This window comes from Musa acuminata, chromosome BXJ1-1, assembly GCF_036884655.1.
Source record: "Musa acuminata AAA Group cultivar baxijiao chromosome BXJ1-1, Cavendish_Baxijiao_AAA, whole genome shotgun sequence".
Lineage (NCBI taxonomy): Eukaryota > Viridiplantae > Streptophyta > Magnoliopsida > Zingiberales > Musaceae > Musa > Musa acuminata.
In genome coordinates, this window is record NC_088327.1 from 20,557,198 (window position 1) to 20,562,500 (window position 5,303).

A 5,303-nucleotide genomic window follows, 5' to 3' on the forward strand; every position below is an offset into this window, starting at 1 on the left:
CCAGCCAGGAGGTGGCACCGCCTGAGCTCAGTCTTCGAGCAAGACTGGGCGGTGCAACCTCCTTGACAGAGAGGTGGCACCGCCTGAGCTCGGTCTTCGAGCTCTGGCAAAGAGGTGCAACCGCCTCAGTCAAGAGGTGGCACTGCCTGGGCTCAGTCTTCGAGCTCTGCCAGGCGGTGCAACCTCTCCAGTCAGGAGGTACAACCGCCTGATCCCGGAATTTCGGGATTTGATCGTTTTGAGCTCCAAATTTGAACTGGGTTGGGGCCTATAAATACCCCACCCATTCAGCACTGAAAGCACAGAACACACACTCGAAATCTTGCTATCTTTCTGTGTTTCTTAGAGCTCAAAACTGCTAGTTCTCCTCTTTCTATTCTTCATGTTTGAGTTGTAAAGAGAGGAGAGAAAACTTCTGTAAGGGTTGTCTCCTAAGCTCATCAAAAGGAGTGAATCTGTAAGAGGGTAGTTGGCCTTCGCCTATTGAAGGAAGACTTCTAGTTGACGTCGGTGACCTCGTCGGTGGAGGAAGCCAAAAGTGGAGTAGGTCAAGACTGACCGAACCACTCTAAATCTTTGGTTTACGTTTATTTTGAGCACTTTATCATTACTGCAAACCTCCTACATAGCTACTGCTCTCTGTGCCTTTACGAACAAGTTTCTAAGTGCTGATCTTTCCGAATCTGCATTCAGACGTAAATCGTATTTTCATACATTACAGTTTACGATTACGTTTTGTAACTGCAAACTGTCTTCTGCGCTTTTACGAACGAGTTTCTTTGAAGTTTACATTTACGTTTTGATTCTATTTATAACTGCAAACTGTCTTCTGCAATTTTACGAACGAGTTTCAAGGTTTAGACGAAAATCTGCATTCAGACGTAAAACTGCATTTAGACGTAAATCGGCTTTCCTCGTATAATCATCAGATTTCAGTTTACGTTTACGTCTTGAACTGCATATTGCCTTCTGTGAGTCTACAAACCAGTTTCAAAGTTTAGACGTAAATCTGCGTTTAGACGTAAATCTGCATTTAGACGTAAATCTGCTTTTTGCAGATTACTTTTTGGGCTGTACAATAGCAGCACACTGTCTTTATACTTCTGCTTAAACTGCTTTTGATCTAAACAAGTGATTTACGCAATCTGAGCTTAGACGTAAACTGCGCTTAGACGCAAACTGTGTTTAAACGCAAACTGCGTTTAGACGCAAACTGTGTTTAGACGTAAACTGCACTTAATCATAAGTAATCTTAGAATCGGCTTTTGCATCAAAATAGTTTTTATCGAACGAACGCAGCTTTCATTTTTAATCGCTGAAAGATTTCCGCTGCACTAATTCACCCCCCCCCCCCCCCTCTTAGTTCTCTCGATCCTAACAATTGGTATCAGAGCGGGGTTTTTCTCATTTCGGATTTACACCCGAGAGAAATGGCTCTTCATAGCTTTCAAGAGGGCTTTTCGGTCTTTCGTCCACCGTTCTTTAACGGATTGGACTACACTTATTGGAAAACTCGAATGAGAGTTTTCTTGATTTCTCTAAATCTAGATTTATGGAATATCGTTGAAAACGGTTTTCAACTTCTCTCTAAACCGATGAACGAATGGTCGGATTTAGAGAAGAAGTATTTTTCTTTAAACGCAAAGGCTATGAATGCCTTATTTTGCGCTTTGGACAAAAATGAGTTCAATCGGATTTCTACGTGTGAAACAGCTTTTGACATTTGGCGAACACTTGAAATCACGCACGAGGGAACTAGTAGTGTCAAAGACTCGAAAGTTAACTTTTTATTGCATGATTTCGAGCTTTTTTGAATGCAACCAAGCGAGACTATAGGCGACATGTACACCCGTTTCACGGATGTCGTCAATAGTTTAAGAGCTCTTGGAAAATGTTTTTCGGACTTTGAACTCGTAAACAAGATTTTGCGTTCTCTTTCTAAGAAGTGGGATTCAAAAGTAACTGCAATACAAGAAGCTAAAAACCTAAACAACTTACCACTTGAAGAACTAATTGGTTCATTGATGACATATGAAATGGTGCACAATGCACATGATGAACATGTTGAACACAATCACCTTCCAAAGAACAGGAAGGATTTGGAACTCTGGACAAATGAATGCCACTTGAGCGATGACTCAAGTGATGAGGACAATGATGAACAAAACAACCTTCCAAAGAACAGGAAGGATTTGGGACATAGAACATTTGAAGACCACTCGAGCATAAGCTCAAGTGATGGTGAACTTAAACTACAAATGAAACGAAAATTAAAAAGCAAAAAGAATCGAACTACTTGCTTTAAACGTAAGAAGAAGAACAAAAATTGGGATGAATCGAGCTCCTCCGAAGAAGAAAAAGTCAACAAAAGCAAGGCGGCAAACTACGCCTTAACAGCCTACAATGATGAGATAATCGAAATCCCCCTAATTTATTTTGAAATTACTTGATGCTTTCATGATGTATTTTTCTCTTTTAGTTTAGAATTAATTTTCTTAAAAATTACATGTTAAAAAAAAAAATTTATGATCATACTAAGTAATTTCGAAAATGATAATATTACATATTTTATGATAAACAAATAAAATGATCTTGATTGAAAATATGAAATCATGTGTATTACGTTGATTTCCATTGTTATTTCTCAATTTTGATTAAAGATCATGTTTGATTTGAAGAAATGCATAATGATGAAATTAAATATTTTGATTAACAATTTTATGCATGAGATTTTAAGCCGATGATAAGCATGTGTTATTCTCGTGAGTATATTTGAAAAACTATGGCAAAAATGTGCTCGAATGCATGAACGTGTTAAGATTATTTTTCGGACATTCTTGATTCAATGTTCAAAACACTTAATTGCCATGATGATTTTACACTATAACATATTGGAAATTATATGTTTTGGATACATAAATTTGATCATGAGCATGTTTTATCTTCATAATTGAACTTGAAAATCTATAGCAAAATCTTATCCGAATGCATGAAAGTACTAATTTCATTTTCGGATTCACTTAACAATTGGTATCCTAATAATCGGATTTTCTCATACACTTATGAAAAATATTTTTCTAAAATGGATTTGATGAAATGATTCCTGCTTATAAATTCCATCTTGAAATATGAATGATAGTGTCTGTGCTTGCAAAGATTTGTTTCACATACATATCTCCTATGATTCATGTGCAGAAAAAGAATTTATAAATCATAATACAATGAGATTTCTTATGCAAAAATAAAGTGCTTTTGTGATTCTTTGCTAAAGAGAATAATTATTAAAATCATGATCTTGATCATTATAACATGAAGCTCTTTATAAATCAAGATCGTTCATTATGCTCCCTACATTTATCAAAAAGGAGTTCTTCAAATGAAATGCAACTTGTCTTTTGATTTCATGATATTTTGTGAATTTCGAAATTAATTTTAATGACTTGATTATGAGTTTCAAGTTGACGATTTGATTTGAATAAGTTATGTCTAAATCATAATCATGATCTTGCAAAATTGAAATCACAAATAATATCTTTTGGTATTCATGAATTGATACTCACAATATGAAAGTATTGGTATTCATGACTTGATTTTGATTGAAACATTACATGCTTAAATTAATCATTCTTCTATATTTCAAAAATTCTTTAAATGCCTTATGTGATGACTGAAAATTAATTTGCTTTATGATGAATCACGAATCATGACTTGATCTATGATATTGAAATATTTTAATCATGATTCTTGGTTATATAATTCCTTTGCCCTATTAAAAGAATTTGTTGAATGGATCATGTCCTTCTTGAACTTTCTTGATATCATGACAAGATTTTGTAATATGGCCTGTATAATAATTAAAAAATTTTGACCATTGATTTCTCCCTTCTTTTCGACAAAAACAAAGGGGAGAAAGCTTTTGCTAGTTAGAACATGCAAAGAAAAGCAAGTGCAATCTTGCACATGAAGCAAGTGTTGAATTGCCATGATTGAACCTAAGAATCTTGCTATGCTTTTGTGCTTATATGTTGTGATGAAAATATAGCTTCATGTTATAAAAACTTGCATATATTTTAAAATAGCTAGAGCTACTTCTCCTTTTGTTGATGATAAAGGGGGAGAAATATATGAATTGATACTATAAGTGCCATATTTGAATTTTCATCATGTTAAGATATCAAGAACTTGCATCGTAATTCTACTTGATGATATCTTGCCATGTGATGAAATGCTACGATTTGTTGCTAAAATGATGCATGCAATACTTATGCTTTCTACGTAATGTATTGCATATGATATGAACCTTGATTAAAATTGCCTTGATTTGAATTCAAGGTTTATCTCAATCATGGAATTTTGAAATAAAAATGATTACTCACCTTTGTCATGATTTAGAAATTGACAGAAAGGATTTTCCCTTCTTTTTGACAATGACTAAGGAGGAGATAACTTGCATGCACAATTCAAGAAGAAAGCAAATTTTCACTTCTCAAAAGAGAAGAAATTGCTATCTTGAACATCTTAAGAAACAAAAAGAACAAAGGTGCTATCTTGCCTATCTCAAGAAGCAAAACATGCTAACTTGCGCATCTAGCAAAGTGGACAAAATTTTCATATTTCAAGAAGCAAGAGTTGCCTTCTTGAACATCTCTAATTTGCTAGCTTACATGATGTAGAATTTGCTATCTTGAACATCTCTAATTTTCATACCAAGTGCTATCTTGTATGCTATAAAACTTGCATATCTAAAACTTGATAGCTTGAATATTCTAAGCATGATTCAACACTTGCTATATTTTCTAGCAAAACTGCATGATGATAACAATAGATATTATGTTTTTCATGCAATAAGTTGAACCAATATCACAAACACTTGATTGTGGTACTTCTCCTTTTTGTTGATGACAAAGGGGGAGAAGTATGTTGATGACATCACATGTTATGCATAAGTTTATGATGACATGTTGCTTGGATTTTTAAATCCAAGAGTTTCTATCAATATGGCATATTGACAGGGGGAGTTTGTTTAAACTCTGGGAGTTAAGGTTAACTCCGTTTATGATGACATGCTGCTTCGATTTTTGAATCTAAGAGTTTCTATCAATATGGCATATTGATAGGGGGAGTTTGTTTAAACTCCGAGAGTTAAGTTTAACTCCGTCATCAAGTGGTTGTCATCATCAAAAAGGGGGAGATTGTTGAATCTCGTATTTTGATGATGAAACTACTTAATATATGTTTATGATTTAATCTGCGTTTTGAGTGACGCAGGATGCTTTGATCAGGATGAGACAATTAAAGCAGGA